At 36.5% G+C, this 18,802-nt stretch overlaps 1 protein-coding gene and 1 long non-coding RNA gene across 2 annotated transcripts in view; one reads left to right on the top strand and one right to left on the bottom strand.

Moving 5' to 3' along the window:
- The window catches only part of OIP5 (Opa interacting protein 5), a 20,909-nt gene extending 13,745 nt beyond the window's left edge, over positions 1-7,164 (top strand). The window contains exon 6 of the transcript XR_004320502.1: positions 6,988-7,164. The gene's annotated coding sequence lies outside the window, so the exon portion shown is untranslated. The remainder of the gene's footprint in view (positions 1-6,987) is intronic.
- Positions 654-16,216, bottom strand: LOC116664145. The gene is made up of 3 exons (XR_004320503.1): positions 16,061-16,216; positions 9,425-9,490; positions 654-8,419 (listed from the first exon to the last, which is right to left on the bottom strand). It is a non-coding gene; the product is annotated as an uncharacterized LOC116664145 (long non-coding RNA).
- Positions 16,217-18,802: the final 2,586 nt, after the last annotated feature.

The raw sequence follows: 18,802 nt of genomic DNA on the forward strand, positions 1-18,802 counted from the left end.
CAACATCTAGCACAGTACCTGGGAGTGGCGTATGTCTGTAAGTGTATGTTAAATTAATAGTCTCCTAAATCAAAGGAGTGATTACATTAGTTGTCACACCACAGAAACCACATAACTTTTGTTCCTCTCCATTTGACATTGGCCAATCCCAAGGAAGTTTGTAACATCTTTCTCATTTTAAACCTGAAAAAATTCCTTTCCCCTCACTCAAAAAGGATCTCTTCTTAATGTTAAAAACCTCTTTAGTTAACTTACCCAATATTTAAATACTAAATATAAAGCCTTCTTTTACATTTACTTTATAAATTTCAGATAGGAAGGATTCTCTGCAAGTTGTATCATTATCAAACTTAGCTCTATTTCCTTAGCAGAAACTAAACATTTGCTCATAGACCTAGCATAAGGTTGGTCCTAAAGGTAAAATAGGAATGGTGTAAGGGTATAAGTTTAAATGGGGTTCCTCTTTGTTCCCCTGGACTATACCAGAAACTGCCACATCTTGGTATCAAGAAACCCAAGCCCTTTTGTCTTTTCTTCTTTTCATTTGAAGCCTACCTCAGCACATGTCTGCGGAGAGGCTCCTTCCTCCATCTCCGTAACTTACTGCATTAATAGAATTACCCATTCCAAGTAACACCACAGTGAAATTTCAGTGCATTCTCAGCCCATGCTGCTTTATTGCCAAAATATATTTACACAGGTGCAGAGTTCCCAACTCTTACAGCAGTTCCTTTTTACAGCAAAGAATAAAATTTCTTCTAAAATCCCAAAGATGCATAGATTAGGAAGCAAGCTGCCTTTTGTAAAAAACTTCAAACATTCAATGAAATTGTCTTAACATCTCATACCAGTGATGCAATGCAGAAGATGCTGAACAACCAGTAAAAATAGCAACAATTACTTTAATGAAACTATGTGAAGGTTACTCTAATATGAATATTTTCAATTACAAATGATGGGTGGTTTTAAGGTAAGCGCCAAGACTATTACTGCTATTTAAGCACTGATGATAATGTATTGCCAGAATACTTTTCTTATCCCTGGGAGAAAGACATTTTATAGCATGGCATACCATGAACAACACAGACAAACCTTTTGAAATTTGTCAGTAACCTTAACTTATCTACTCTGACTTTAAAGAAAATTTAGGAGTATGCATTCCTAGAGAAATCTGTGATGTCTGGGTTTCTAATATTAACTATTTTAATATGCCTTACCAGAATAATAGGAACAGAGTTTAGAGAAACTCTGTCCTTTAATCTTTACTGGTTTCACTGGTCAGCAGACATGTTATCAGTACGTACCAAAGAGAAACTTTAAATATGGGATATGACATCTCACTTCCTATACTGAGTGAAATGATTAACTCAATTCTGAACTACTGCAAAGTTACCATTCCACTTAAACATTCCTAAAGGTATTTGAGTGAAATTCCACAGCAAAGATTAAAATGAGGTTTGAAATCATTTTGGAAAAATTATCTTTCAATCATAGAACATGAAACCTGGAAGGCGCCTAGTGAAAATCATCTAATCTGAATCTCTGCTATTTAGGCTCCTTTTTCAGATATAACGAATTCCATTTGTGTATTATTTGTCATGTCACTTGTACTTATAAAGGATTATCTCAAAGTCAGGAATAACCTCAAAAAATTTTAAGCTACCACCATAAACTGATCTATTTTATCAAACAAGAAAATAAATGGCAAGGTTTTTCTTTTCTTTCTGTTTTTAATAAGAAAACTTGCCCCTGTTTACCTGGCATCAAAAGCTTAAGCAACAAATTATGCAGTCCAACCAAAACATCAAGGATAAAACTCTGGCTATAAACAATTAAAAAAATTTTTTAAAATATAATCCAGTAACATTAGAGAAACCAAAACACAGGTATGTCGATATTTTCAGGACTATTTCCACAAAATGGAATGGTCTCCTTTGCTGGAAGGGCCCTTTATGGCTGGTTAATACCAGTACCATCAAAAAAGTTGCCTAGTTATCTGAATATCCTGGAACATGTGAAGTAAGTGCATATTGCCTCTATTCACTTCCAAGATTCTAGTCTTAAGAGATCCAAACTTAAGCCACATAAACATCAGACAAACACCATCTCTAGTTATTTTACATACTCCACACTGGTATTCCCTATCCTTTCTGAAACTCTGCACCTTTCTGATTATTATAGCCATAGCATCTTTTTATTCAACATGCTTAGTCTGTGCCTTTTATTTTTAAACATGCTTGGGAACTAATGGAACCAGGCAAGAGGTTAGAGGGTGAGCACAGTTATGCTCTATTCCTGACAGTTTGAATGTCTTGTGGTTGCCCCTGTTTATCTTCTAGCTCCCATTTCAATGGAAGTAAGATAATCTTTAATTAGAAAATGAAAACTAAGAATCCAAACAATTCAAGCTATTGGTTTAAGTCTCTATTGCTTCATTATTAATAAATGCATATATATAATTACTGCTAACCACATAACACTGGACATTTTCAATCATGCATTAGAATATTAGTACTCTAAAATAAGAACTATGGGCCTGCCACTATTGCTTATACTTTCATCCAGACCCAGTTTTAATAAACATGCAGAGTAAATAAACCCTTTGACTCAGAGGAATTAGGGGGAATAACAAGAACACATGCAAAGTTTCAACCAAAAATGTGGGTTAATAAAATGATTGCTTAGAAATGCAGGCAGGTGCTCCACATCTCTCACAACGCTGCTTCGCAATAAGGTTACAAAAGTCACACACAAAAAGGTTAAAATTAGGACCACTATTCAGTTATAAAAGGCTTAATTGCAAATTCTGGTCCTTGTGGGTAGAGAATGATGTAAAAACTTGGGAGAAGAAAAACAACTGAGAGATGTACAGTCTTCTGGATCAGTAAGTTTTCTTGGCCATTTGAAAGCGACAGCATAGAAGAGCATAGGTGGTATAGAGATAGTGAAGATGCTCTTAGGCAGAATGGTTTCTTTTCTGATTCACATTAACGAGCATTACCTGCACAGCTCCCTGGGGAAAAGGAGTTTATGAACAGCAGAGCTAATACAATGTAAACTCAAAATCAATGCCCTGAAGTTTAGCATAGCCCTCTGCTTTTGAAAACTGTTGGCCAAGGAACCCTTCCAAATATTATATAATTAACAGCCAAGCAATGTTCTAAATAAACTAGAAGCAATTTGCTTGCACCAGCAGCACCATGAGAATGTAAACTCCTGGAGGCCCAGGGTCTCTTCATATTTTGCATATCACAGGTACACAAAGAGTAAACATGAGACCACAACAATATTGAAAAATAATCAACCACATACTCTGAGACTACAAAAACTTGTAGCACATTTGAGCATTTACAACTATTAACGTGGCTGTTAAGTGTAATCTAATTGTTCTAAGTAACTAAACTGTTGACATCACTGTAATATGCAGCGGTGTCCTCATGATCGTGCAGATGTCTGAATATTGCTTGGTTATTCCAGTGTCTCTAACACCAACTAATGGCATAGGACATTTAAAGAGGAGCTATAATCAATTTAATATAGCCTTCTCCCTATCCTTTGGAGTTGCCATCTAAGAATTAAATATTCAAGAGGCACTATTTTCCTAAATCCACTCATTTTCCAGTTTTTTTCCCCTGGGAAAACACGGGACAACAGACCCAATCTTTTGAAGGATCTTCCAAGGTACTAAATGGCCAAGATGAACGTGAGGTAAAAGCGAGAAGTCACCCTCGTTCTATTACTATATCCTGATGTGAGAGCTGTGTGATTAACCCAGATCAAGGTACTAGCTTACTGGGTTCTTAATAAAATAAGCAGTCACAGGCCATAGGCCTTGACACACCTACATTAGACAAGGTTTAAAATGCCAACATACTCTCTTTGGCTGTTCCCGTCAATCCTTTTAATTTATACCCTTAACTCCTAACTCCTCTACAGTAACAGGCATGAGGAAAAGCCAACTATCCAAATTCTTGTTTTTTTTTTTTTTAACCCTAAATATACACACAACAAACTTTTCCTTTTAAAAAAAAATGCACCCAGGAAACAAGCTGAGAAAGGTAAGGTGACAAAGCAAAAAGTATGCCATTTTATCAATGCCTGATGCTAAAAGAAACATCATAAGCAAAATCCCCACACAATGGGCTTCAGTGGGGCTACATCAGTAGTACATTTGTTTCCAGATTAAGCGCTAGAAGTTTCATTCAATGGCTCTAATCCTCCACTCTAGGAAACAAACAGGGTCTTTAACCTTTAACTTACACAAAAGTTGCTATTTCTCACACAATGATATATTCATATACATTCATAGTTTTAAAAGAAAGAAAGTACCTTTTATATACTCTTTACCTAGAACATCGTTTTCCTTTTGTGCAACTCTGTTGATCACAGAGCCTCACAAACTCAAGTAGTATTCTACTGTACAACCTTACTAAAGCAACTTACTATACATGCAAAACTGTTATTGCTACTAAAATTCTACCTCTTGAAAATTAATAGTTCATCTTATGGCTTTTTTTTTTTTTTTGCAACAGGAAATATCCTTTCCTATAGACTGTGCTATTTTGCATTCATTACCTTTTCAGAGGTTTTTTTTTTTTTTTTAATGTTTAAATGCTTTTCAGAAATGGATTCTCCCAGGCACTAACCTACTTGAACCAAGAGTACAACTACTTTAATTAAGTACACTATAAGACTCTAAACCTGGGTTCCTGAAGTTCTGCTGCCCAAGAGTCAATGTGCTGTAAGTTGCTTCTGTACATGAGACACATCATATTAAAAAAAGATACTAACTGTAAAATCTGTGTCAGTAAATTCTGGACTCTCCTAATACTGTGATTTAGAAATCACCCCAGAAAACTGCCATTTCCAAGTTCTCAAGGCAGCTTTTCGAGGTAGGAATTTCTTTTCTACAGAAAGCTATGCTTTCAAAACAAAACTTTTATTTCTACAAGTAAAGTAGAAAAAAGTGAACGCTGTCTGAGGCAACTTACTTTAACTAAGCAGAATTAGTTAATACATGGCAACCTAGGTAGGTTCCATTTAGCTACATTTCCAATTCTCATGTAAAGGTCTGAAATCCCATCAATACACATTTCAGCAGATTTAGAAACAGGAAAAGCCCATGACAAATTAATGTCGAGTACCCAACTACTGACCAGTGTTCTGTTAATACATAGCATACTGCAGACAGGGAACATAAATGGTCTGCAGATTAAAAAAGCACTCACTTGAGCAATTAACATAGCATCTCAGTAAGACATGCAAAATATAAAATAATTTGATGCAAAGGGAGAGGGAAAACAAACTTAGAAGACATACAATGTGAAAACAGTGTGAAATCTTACCTCAAACTATAAGAGCAAAAGCACAATCATGTAATGGGGCCTCATTTTGACTTAAGATTTCATAAGACTCAAAGGCAGCTGCCTTCCAGCTTCCCACATGGAAAGCTTGAATATCCTCAAAGATAGTATTTCACATTGTGACCCCACATTTCTATTCATAAATGAGTCTCTTGGCCTTAATCTCTTTTCCCCAGGGAGAATATCATGGATTCAGATATTAGGAAAAAAGAAAAGGTCTAGAATTTCCATTCTTTTTACACTATTAGTTATTATCAATAACTCATCCTGAAGTTTAAATTATTACTAGGCTCATGCACTAACCCCTAACATGGCACTACAATACGCTACCAAGCACTAATGCTTACAAAACTATACACATCTCAAAATGGAAGACATTGGTGATTTTGTTGTTCTTAAACAACTTGTAACATTTGTCCACAAGTATTAAAATATACATATATATATATATGTATTTCTATTGCACATATCCCATTTTTGTTCAGTTTTTTAAAGGAAAAACTGCCAGCTAACATGGATAAGCAAAGGAAAGGAAGCAGGCATAGCAAAGTCATAGTCCTGACTAAAATTACAGCTTTTGCCATCAAGAAGGGGACCAAAATAGACCAGGAAAAACAATGTAGATAGTATTAAGTAAACACTGGGTAAATACAAATGGAATATATCCATTTTGTTAAAAACCATCAGGTGAAAGCCATGAAAGATGCAGAAACAACTTGAAAGAGAGCATTAAATAGTGATTCTCTTAGCTATGAAATGAAAATATATAAAGCAACCAGAGAAGCTGGGTCTGATACATATACATAATTCAAACAAGCAGGCCAGAGATGGTTTCACTGGTGCTGATAGCACAAAGTCCCTATCCCCTGCCAAATGATTCTACTCAGAAAGTTGCCAAAAAGACATGGGGAAGATGGATAACAGACAACTGAAGATACAAATTCTCCATGAATTTGAGAGAATGATAGTCTCAACATACCAATGACACTCACATATAAAGGTTCCATTCTGTCTTTAAAAATTCCAAAATACTATAAGAAAACAGGAAGTGGCTGGGAAGTTACGTAGAGAAAAATTTAAGTTACCTTTATCCAAAGTTACTTATACTATGATTTACCAGTCTATAATTGCCCTCAATTAAAGGAAAGTATATTTTATCTACATTATATAATTATTTTACTAAAAAGCTTTCTTATGCCATTTCAAATTGGTTGACCAGTGTAATTAATTATTAAAAGTGCTCAACATTTCCCATTTTTGGCTATTTCTATCACTCTCAAATTCTGGTAAAATCTGCCCTAAGATTTAAGCAATACAGCACGTATGGCCCTAGGCAAACATTCCCTGTATCACAGAGATGATCTAAGATGATTTGTTCTTAATTTCATCTAAGCAGCTTTAAATCCTTTCTCTATTTACAAACTGTTATAAATAAAGGTTTCATTCTTCTTATGTAAAGACGTGACAATTCATACAATGGTCCTCTGTTGATTTGGAAACAAGGACATCTTTACACTGTAGTCTGTTCACAGACAGCATTAAGACATAACAGAAACAAAGGAAGATCCATTACTTCTTTTCGGAACTATCTTTCTTGACTTTTTTTTTTCCTTCTTTTTTTCAGATCCTGAATTTCTTCTAAATCTACACTAATCTAAATACGTTTGGGAACATTTCTTCTGAGGCCCATTCTCTGATGAGAAAGTTTAGTTCCAATTGAACAAAGTTACCTGAGACCCAGTCTTTTCAGCCTAATATTACACCCATTGCCTAAAAAATAAATCAAACATCCAAGAACCAATCTCGGGTCAAAGGAAAAAAGTTATTTATGCTTTTACAAAAAACAGAGCTACAGAATGTAAAACACCATGAAGTCAGATGGAGCTGCATAATGCATTTTCACTTCTTTTTCCTAGGAGAAAGGAGTTAAATGGAAACTTTCCTCATTTTTTTCTTCACTACTCTTGTCCAAAGCTGAAGTCAAGTCATACTGTAGGGTCCACCACATCTTCTGAACAGAAAAACCACTTATGCCACTTTTCTTCCAGCCTTAGCAGCATGTAAAACCAAGTCTCAAGTGCTATATAAGACTCCACAAAAAAGAATGAAGTAATTTGTAATATAGAAGTCTCTTGTCTAGGGAGGTGAAGAGGGTTCCATTACTGGACTCAAAACTGTTTTGCTTCCTTTTATCAACTTTTCACTAAACCCAAGTATGCATTCACAGGGTTAGCATCTGTACAAAGTGGTCCCTCCTTAGAAGAATGAAAAACCATTAAAAAATACCAAATGTCCAAAGATTTCTGAGAAAGTCAACCACAGCTTCCTTCTCTAGGAGAAAAATTCCTCTTATCATCCAAGAATGTGGACTTAACACATGTGAAAATGTGCATTTATAGAGACTGTGATGGTTTATTCACATATGAAATTAATCTTGTGATATTCTATCTTTATGCTTCTTTATCACATCAAAGGTTTTATTGCAAAACTGAACCTTTGTTCTTATCCAGTAAATCTATGTCAGAGGATGAGCCAGGATTTAGATACGTATGTAATTTTTTTTAAGCATCTCTTTCATTTCAAATTAGAACATATGTTTGGAATTTACTGCTGCAGTTTCAACTGTGCTTATCATGATTGTGGCCAAAACTGGAAGACATTAAAAAAAAAAAAAACCCTGATGTCATCCATACTGGCTATTTTTTCAGTCTTCTTGCTTTGAACAAAAGGTAAAGAATTCACAAATACCACCATCTAAGCACCTATTTCAAATCAGATCAGCCTTTAACTTGTAAGCTTTCTTTATGATTAAGCAAATAGCAGCTGCAGACACATGTCAGTAGCTTCTTTCTTCCTGGAGAAGTTGGTAGGATGACTGCATTCCCGCAGCTTCTCTGTGTTGAATCTGAGAGGTGGAACAAAAAGAAAAGCAGTCTTCCTCAATGCAAATCACAAAGGTAAAGTGTAGAGAAGAGATATCCACAGTTGAAGAATAGGGAAATTGGCCCGACAGGAGAAGCAGAACTACCTCAGTCCAAGAGACAACACAGAAATATCTGGAAATACAAAATAAATTAAAAAGAGGAAGATTAAGATAGGTACTTCTACATGAGCTTACTTTTAAATATTTAAAAACACTTAGAAAAAAATATTTTGGATTGCATATTGTTTAAAATAAAATGTCCAACCACGCCTCCAAATTCAGTATTATCATCAGAAAAGCAGAAGCAGTAGCCAGAAAAAATAATTAATATGATACAAAAAGCCAGATTTATATAAAAACTTGTATTATGTAAAATGATATATACACATCAATTTCCTCTTAATGCAAATGGAGCCAAGTTTTTAGAGATATAAAATTATTCTATATAAAACATTCATGTTTAAAAGCAGTACTGTACTCCAAAGTTGATGTCTAAATACTTAACACTCAAAACCATATGCATCATCTTACTCTGAATTATCTTCAACTACACAAGACCAATAGTGAACAATAAAAATTTGATAAACTATAACCATAAGTAAAACAATATGTACTATATACCATGATGACCAAAGGCAAGCATGTAAAAAACATTAGCAGTTCACTGCTGTTAAACATAACTTATTATATTGCAAATATCTGTAAAAGTAAATCAAACAAAGGATGAATACTGTATAATTCCACTTACATGTGGTATCTAGACTAGACAAATTTATAGACAGAAAGCAGAATAGAGGTTACTAGGAACTGGGAGTTGGGGTGGGGTAAGGGAGTGGGGAGTTACTAATTAATACTGAGTTTCTGTTTGGGATGATGAATAAGTTTTGGAATAGATAGTGGTAATGGTTGCAGAACAATGTGAATACACTTAATGCCAATGAATCGTACATTTAAATATAGTTAAAATGATAAATTTTATGTTATGTATATTTCACAAATTAAAGAAAATAAATAAATCACAGATGCATATCAAAAGCTGAAATAAATTACTTAAGCTTACAAAAATGGCCAACAGTGACTGGCTAATTAGTCTTCCTAGTCCTCCCCTTTTTAATATATCACATAGATAAAAAAATACCTCAATTCCAAATTGAACTTGAATAACCTCTTCTGGTTGAAGACAAGGCAGTTCTGATTCAAAAACCTACAAAAGGCAAATGTAAATTAATTCAGAATCAAATCAGAAGAAAGACTATGGAATTTGCATTTATTGCAAAGCAGCAGAGGAAGTGAGAGGAAAAATTGAGAAGATCCACAGATGGGCCTTTAGATCCCTATAGGGAGCAGAGCTGTTTCATTATATTAGCTTACTCAGGCTAATTCAAAGTTTGCATCAGCCACTAGACTATTCTGCAGTTCAATTCTAATGACCAGATAACTGGCAGTAATGTTGAGGGGGAAAGAGGATGCAAACTAGTTCTTTCCACAAATAAAGTATGCTGAACGAATTCTATATAAATCAAGTAAGCACCAAAGAAGCCTTTTTAAAAAACACTTTTCTTCTTTTAAAAACAAATTCCTCCAGCAATACCAACAAGTAAAAATGATATTCATCATATATAAACCTCACCCCCCAAATCTGTATCTTAATATTAAGCAATAATGCTAGAATTATCATAAACTTGTATTCTCTTCATAATATCTAATTTCACATCTCAGATATGACTTCAATTTTATATAGTCTATCACAAACTGTAGGACTCATGTGAAAACTGAATGAATAGGAGCTTAGTAAAAAGCCAGAGTTTTGACCATTATCCATAATTCCCCATAAACTCTCCACCGTATCTCTTCCGACCCCAACTCCATCTCCTTCTCCATCATGGGCTCCAGCCGTACTGACTCCTTGCTCTTTCTGCGATGTCAGACATGCTCCTACCTTACACCCCATGTACTAGCTGTTCTCTTTGTGAGAAGACTCTTCCCCCAGATACTTGCAAAGCTCATCCTCTCACCTTAAAGTCTTTATTCAGACTTTATTTTCTCAGAGAGTGCCTACTTTGAGCCCCAATTTAAGATTATTTATTGTCCCATCCTCTCCAGACATACCCCCACCGTTCCCCTTTACCTTGTTCTACTTTTCTTTTTATTCATTCATGAAACACTACATAAGGTACTTATTATGTTTCTCATGTACTGTCTTGTCTAAAATGTAAGCTCCACCAGGAAGGAACCCGTTTTGTTCACTGAAAATAGTGTGTGACCCGTGGTAAGCACTTAAGAAAACTTTGTTGAATAAATCAAAGAACAGCAGGATTCTTAAATACACTCAACCAACATGAGCTAAAATTTAAATAGACATGGGTTCTAGAGTTACGTGAAGAAACTACGACTATACACTCTGATCTACAAAACTTACAAATATATCCCCTGTAAAGCTGGTGCCTTATCAGGCATTTCTGGGTCTCTAAAGTCACTTCTGGGTCTCTAAAGTCACTTGTTTAGTGCTGTTGATTATGCAAAGTAATTCATATTAGAAAACCTGACTTATTGGGAGGATGAAAAGGGGAAACAGGAATTTTCAATGTAGCACTTGGGCTAGCCTGTTCTGACTCATCTGAGTATTCAAATTCTAAGATGGTCCCCTGTTATTGCTGCATCCTGGTATTCACACCCTTTAATAGTTCCTTCTGACAATGAATCAGGGTTGATCTGTTTGACTAATTTATAATAAAAAAGTTGACTGGCCTTTGTCCCTAGAGGGAAACTATAAATCCTTGGAATTTATAGTAAATGAACCAATGAAAATTAAAAAACACATTCTTAAACAACCAATGGCTCAAGAAGAAATCACAAGGGAAATTAGAAACCATCTTGAGACAAATGAAAACAAAAACAAAACATATCAAAACTTATGGGATGCAGCAAAAGCAGTGCTAAGAGGGAAATTTACAGCTGTAAATGCTTAAATAAAAAAAGAAAAAAAGATCTCAAATCAACAACCTAACTTTATACCTTAAGAAACTAAAAAAAGAATAAACTATACCTAAAGCTAGCAAGAAGGAAGGAAAAAGACTAATATTAGAGCACAAATAGAGAAATAGAAATACAACAGAGAAAATCAATGACACCAAACGTTGGTCCCATCAGGGTCATCATGGGAACCCCTGAATTTGCAGCCAGTTAGTCGGAAGTGCAGGTGGCCTAGGGATACTCCAAAGTGTGCTGGCATCTAAAGTGAGGGCAGTCTTGTTAGTGATCATGCTCTTTGACTTGTGGGGTCTGCATTAATTCTAGATGGTTAGTGTCAGAACTGTACTGCAGTATACTAGTTGGTGTCAAAACAGTGACCAAGAGAAGAGGAGGAAGTGACAGTGTGTGACTTCTGAGTCAAGATCATATACGGGACTGTGGTTTTGCCTTGTTCTCCTGGATTGCTTTTTCTGGGAGAAGATAGCTGCTGGATCATGAGGACACTCAAGCAGCCCTAGAAGAGGCTGACAATGGAAGGAAATGAGACTTTCTACCACCAGTATGAATTTGCTAGCCATGTGAATGAGCCACCATGGAATAAGATCAGATGACTGCCACTCCAGCTTGACTGCAACCTTATAAGAGATCCTAAGCCAGAAACCTCCATCCAAGTTGCTCCCTAACTCCTGATCCACATGAACTGTGAGAGATAATAAATGTTTACTGTTGTTTTAATCCACTAAGATTTGGGTCATTTGTTGTGCATCGATAAACAGCTCATACACTTTGCTTCCTCTAAGGACGGGAAGAATAATATATCATGGGAGTTAAATACTTTCTTACTTTGTAGTAAATTCTGAATACATTTCATGAAACACAATGGATTATCACTGTTATTCAAATTAAGTTTTTAAGTATCTTATTAAAAACAAGTGCTGGGTTTATTGGACAGTTTCTGCCCCCAGATATGGACAGACTAAACTAATATAAAATCACTGCCTGAGCAAAAATTTAACTTTCAGTCATTTATCAAATATTTATTGAGTGCTTCCTTTCTTTGAAATTTTTTAATTATTTACTTGAATAGGTAACAAATGCACATGATAGGCAAAGGTAAAACAGGATATACAGTGTTTCTATATCCTTTTAGAGATAGTCTATGGCTACACAGCAACTGTTTAAGTAGATCTATTTCCTCCCACAAGTAAAAGCACACTATACATCTTGTTCTCCACCTTGCTTTTCCCTTTAATGCATATTAGAGTTCGTTCTATTTTTAATTTTTTTTTTAATGGAGGTACTGGAGATTGAATCCAGGACCTCGTGTTTGCTAAGCATGCACTCTCACTGAGTGATTTCCCTCCTCTCTGTCAGATGTCATTCTGTATCAGAATTTAAAGCTACTTTGTAAGTATAGAAGCATTTATTTACATCAGTTCCCTATGGATGGATATTTAGATTGCTATCAATATTGTGCTACACCAATGTCAAATTTCTATTACTGTTGTTAAAAAGAGACAACAGGCCCAAAACAAAATCACTTGTGCTAAACCCACATCACCAATCCAAGACTTAATACATAAACTAATGGCAGTTTCAACCTCTTCCAGGAATGTTAACCTTTAACCAGTCAATCTGGTTAGCAGAACCCTTCTGTTCCCCTTAGGAGGATGACCTTCCCTGAAACAATGCAATCTTTGCTAATAATTTCTTTTTTCTGCCACCTTCCCATGTTTAAAACTTTCCCTTTTCTACATCTCAGTGGAGCTCCTTTCTGTTTGCTAGATAGGATGCTGTCCAACTCATGAATCATTTAATGAAGCCAATCTGATCTTTAAATTTACTCAGCTGAATTTCTGTTATTTAATACAGTCTACCTGGACTTAATTAAGGTTCTAAATCCAAGTAACAAAGTTTTCACTCTAAAGGCTTATGATAAAAACTCTTATCACCCAAAGGGCATTTATTTCTTTCCCTTCCTTTTTACTCCTTAATATGAAGTATAAATATAGTTGGAGGTTTTCATTTATCCTTTTTCCATTTTTTTTTTAAATTGTAAAATACATGTAACATACAATTTATCATCTTAACCCTTTTAAAGTGTTCAGTTCAGTGCAACCATTTACCACTATCCATCTCCAGGACTCTTTTCATGTTACAAAACTGAAACTCTGTGCCAATTAAGTAGTAAGTCCCCATTTCCTCTCCCTGCAGCCCTTGGTAACTACCATTCTACTGTCTAGCTCTACAATTTTGACTACTCTAAGTACCTTATACAAGGGATATACAAGATTTTAATCCTTAAAACAGTTGTACATTGAATGTTTTTCATGTAACATAATCAAGGTGTATCACACTAGATATTACCAGTTGAACTGTGTCCTCTCCAAATTCGTATGTTGTTGTACAAGTACCTCAAAAAGCGACTTTATTTGAAAAGAGAGTCACGGCAGATGTAATTCATTAAGATGAGGTCATACTGGAGCCAAGTGGGCCGCTAATCTGATTGGTGTCCTTAAAAAAGGGAGAACTTAGGACACAGACACACCTAGGGAGAATGCCTTGCAAAGACTGGAGTTATGCTGACGAGCCAACTACCAAAAGCTAGAAGAAAGGCCTGGAAAAAGTCCTTCCCTAGTACCTTCAGGGAGAGCATGGCCCTGCTGACACCATGATTTTGGATGTCTGATCTTCAAGTCACCCACTCTGTAGTATTTTGCTGCAGCAGGCCCCCGGAGATTAATACAGTAGGTATGAATCCTAATTTGCCCATATAGTTATCATCAATTATGAAGGCACTATCTCCTCTTTCTCTTTGAGCAACAGAATGCACTTTACTTTTGTGGTAAATTCAGAAGAAGACTCATATTTAGCAGTATTAAAAGTGTACTGAAAAGGTTTTAGAAATTAAAGATTAAAATATCAATATTTGCCTCTAAGTAAAACTTAAGTGAATGTATTCTAAAATTTGCCAAGTAACAATTATATTTTATCAGTTGATCTCCTTCAATCTAATTAAATCTGTATCTTTTTTCTCTATCCAATAAAAATTACAGGTTTGGGCAAATGATCAAGTTTTTCTTTTCTCTTTTTATACTTAATACCTTGCTTTCATTGAGAATAAAAGATTTAGCTTAAATGTCAATAATTTATAGTCACTTTTGAAGTTCATCTATTGAAGCTAATGATTTATTGTTCCACTTCTCACTAGCTATTCTCCATCTGCTTAAACAGTATTTGGAAGCATTAGCCACTATTACTTGCCAAATCCTGAATTCAGAATGTTTTCTTTTCGAGATGAATATAAAAAGCACCTGAAAGTCAAGAAAAATGTTCTTCCTGTGGTAACGAAAAATAAAAATAACATTACACTCTTGGAATGTCAAAAACAAAAACAAAAACACCATTACAGTAAGGATACAGCCCTCACTTGTGCCATACGCATTCATGTGAAGATTTATTCAAAAGAACCACACTATTCTAAAAAAATCACTATTAAAAACTACTCAGAAGGAACAATCAGAAAAGAGGTTACACTCTACCTGCACTGGCATTAATTTTATGAAGGTGTCAGAACTCTTGGAGCAATGGTTCTCAAGGTTTTACACAACACTGCCATCTTTGAGAATCTGATGGTGCTATGGTCCCTTTTCTCCCACAAAAGACCTTTGCTTTAGTGTAGGTGACCATTCCCCTGTTTGTAAGGTAGGAAGAATACTCTGGTCCTTTCCTCTGGCCCGTCTTATTTCCTCTCCTAGATAAAATGAAGAAAGATACTCCTGACAAAAACAACAGAAAGGTCTTAAAGGTATACCAGAAACATTCATTTGTATTATAATGTCATTCAAACGGGACCCAACAAACGTGTCAGTTTTAACAAGGCTTCACCAACTCAGAAACCTAACAACAGGAATCTTTCCTAGAATTTAACTAAAGGAATGAGGTTTGTAACAACTAGAATTACAAAAAGAGCTATCCCATAAAGTTAAACAAGAACCAAATACACATACTTGATGGTATTATACTCTGCAACCTCATCACATTACACAAGTTACTTTCTAGTAATTTCCCAAAATTTCTCATTCACTCTGTAAAAAATAAATTAAAATTGTACACTAACTCCTTTAGTTCTGGAAAACAATGGTGAATTCTACCTAGAGTCAGCCGAGATTAATACGCCATTAGGCAACTATCAGGTCACACAAGGACAAAGCTGTTTACTCAGATCTTAAAAGTTTTAAAGGTGGGAGTGGGAACGAATGGATACAGTAAAGAGAAGCAAGATAACAAGCACGATACACAGACTCAAATTAAAATCCCGGGGGGGAACTGGTTACACCAAATCTCAAGGTCAACGGGCCAGGGACACAAAATACTCAGGTCTGTAAAAGGCCTTGACTGATAACCGGAGTCTCAAGCAAAACAGTAGGCACGAAGCCGTGAGGAGAGGAGAATAAATAAATCAGTAAAACAAAGATATTCTTCAAAAGATAAACTGATGGCCGACGCAGCGAAAGCCAGATATACACCTACCTTGGGTGAAGTCACCTGGAACAAGCTGAAAGCACAAAGGCAGCCAAAGGCAAGGCACTGAACAGGTCACTGCGGGTCGAGGACGCAGTGGTGGTGCAACACACCCCCGAAGGCGCGGGCGGCCGCCCTGGGGCAGCTCGGAAGGAAACCCGCGACCGGCCGAGGCCTGCGCTGGATGAGGGCAGGGCCCGTGCGCTCCGTCCCTCAGACGGGACAGGTTCGGCCGCGCCACCTCCTGTTCGTACCCTCGTCGCTGGCCTCAGCTTACCTCACACGGGACAGCAGAAGAGCGGGAGCGCTCGGGGGCTCCCGCGCCCCCGGCCCACGGGCCAGCTAGCCGCGCCTCGCCTCACTCCGCCATCTTCGCTCCTTCTCAAGTCCTCCAACCCTGCGGCCGCCGTTTCCACAAGCCCCGCCTCTGCTTCTGCCGCTGAGCACGAATTGGATAAGTACTTGCGCAGGCGCACTCTTCTCCCGTTGTACGTTGGTTGGAATGTACGTCAATCAATAGCGCTAGCCCCAGCCTTTCGTTTCCTTTTTTCGCGTGATTGGGTCTCAGGGTTGATGTAATAAGGAAGACTGCTTTCATAATTGTTTTGTTAGGAATGTAAGATTATTTCCGCGTAGAACCTGTGGTGAGGTCGTCTGGCTAGGCAGCGTGACTATTTTAAGCCACCGTGATTAAACTATGCTACTGGTAAGTCCATTCTCAGGCCCAGAAGTTTTTAATACTGGGCATAGCACGACACCTAGGCAAACAATTTAATAGAGCCAATTTGTCTCTTTGACCCATCTGGACTCTTAAAGAGCCCAAACGTCAGACTGCTATTTACGGCTCTGGTCATTACACGAGAGCAGCTTCGTCACTTTTTTTTGAGGGCCTTTCTGCCGAATGTCAGACTGTTATAACTGACAATTTTGTTGCTTTCTACACTGTAGCACTCTTGAGATACTTTCTTCAGTGATTCTTCCAGGAGAGGCAGGGAGTCTTAAGTGAGAGCTCCTCTCGCGGCGTGCGACAAGCGTCCCCGGGTGGGAGGTATAATCCTCAAACACCACCAAGGCTGTCATCTGGCCCGCTTCCTAAAATACGGATTCCTACGGCTGCAGCTCCCCGAGATTCAGTTTAGTAAGTAAAATTTTGAAATTAGCAAGTGTGATTCCAGTTTTGTGCCTCTTTTTCAAGACCGTTGACACTGATCTTTTAGATTCTTGGTGTATGATTATTAAACTACCGTCTTCAAATACATCAACTATAATCCAACCCAATTTTCTCCATTTTAACCATATGAATACTATGGGATACCCAGCCACGCACTTTGCTGCAAACGACACTCTGCCTTTCTCATTGATCTGACATACAAATTTAATAAGGCTTTGAAATAAATGAGAGAAATAAGTTGGCATACTTATATCTTTGCCAAAAACATCAGCATCCTGGTTATCATTAAATTCTTTTCTATGCGTTCACAACCATGTAATGAATTATTCTAAAATTCTGCTGGAGAATAATGTTAAACAAATGAGTGAATCATTTCTGAAATCTGCTCTTTTCTTTTTTTGCAAACTTTGCTAGTTTCTGCCTCTTTCCATTCTCTAACCATCTCCCAATACCTATGATATTTCTGTGATTACAAAGCTACCAGAATTGCCTCTGATTTCATGGCTACAAATGAGGAGCTCATAGAATGCATCTTTTACACACACATTGTGTGCTACCCCAGGTTTGTGATTCCAGCTCCACATCTGCCAGGAAGAGGTAGGAGGCAGCAAAAAATCTTTTAAAATACAGCACATGCATACTGCTAAAGTTGAAAGGTTTTATTCAGAGATTGAGGCAGTTCTGAGAAAATGTTTCATAAAATAATGAACGTCTCCATGGCAGCCTTCTCCCCGCAGACATCTTGCAGAGGATATTTTAATAACAGCTAGAAATTTGCTGTTCCCAGGTTGGCAGAGAAAAAAATTAACTCTTACCTCCAAGAAATACAGCATTATGGAGAATAATGCTTTTTTACTACACAGTCCATAAGGTTGTTTGCAGATATGTCTCTAAGCCATGCCATCCATTTGATGTCACCATCAAACATTTCTTTTTCCAAAATGATAAGGAAAAAGATGTGGAAAAGGAAAAACCAGGCAGGAATCACTGAGCTCAACCAGGACAAATAGTATCAAGTTACACAGGTCTAGGTGCATCCTGAATTATATGCAATAATATTTAATTTTTTTTTTTAGTATTATCAGGGATGTTTCACCTAAGTAGATTTCCATTCTACTGAAACTTAAACCTATAAACACCAGCACAATTTAGATCTTTTCTTGATGACTTGAGGTATTTTGTATAAACTCATGTTGTTGAAATGCCATCAGGTTTAATGAACTGCTTAGGATTATCTGGTCTACACAGTAATATCTACTGAGTTATTTGGTTTTTCATATGGTTTCCTCCTTTGTCAGCTGCTCTTCTTGATTGTCAGCGTACCAATTTCTAGTAGTGCCTGTTAATTTAACTACTTCCAATTTATTATGGGCTGGATGACTGAATCACCAAGTTTATTAGAATTTACCAGAATTGTTTCTAAAGAAATAATGTCTATGTTTGTGTGTGTTTGCTTTAGGGAATAAGAGATTTTCTTGTAAAAAAAAAAAAAAACACACACACTGAAATTCTGGTTATGGTGCTGGATATTTATTGTAGTAGCCCAGAGACCTTTGAGCAATTTCTTATATCTCCAGCTACATTCAGGTACTAGGTATAACAATTCACTCACCTACTCCAGTTCTTTTTTTTTTTAAAGACATTTATTCAGTGTCATGATCAGACCCTATTACATTTAGCAATCAACAGGATGAGTGCAAAAAAAAATCTACATTAAAACCCTTGGTTGGAATGCTTTACACTTTCCACAGAACAGAAACTAAAATAACCTGTTATACAATTAGTCACAAATACAGTGCCCAAGTTTTTTTGCCCATACACATAAATATTGTCTAAAGTTGTCATCTT

The sequence above is a fragment of the Camelus ferus genome, chromosome 6 (genome assembly GCF_009834535.1).
Source record: "Camelus ferus isolate YT-003-E chromosome 6, BCGSAC_Cfer_1.0, whole genome shotgun sequence".
Lineage (NCBI taxonomy): Eukaryota > Metazoa > Chordata > Mammalia > Artiodactyla > Camelidae > Camelus > Camelus ferus.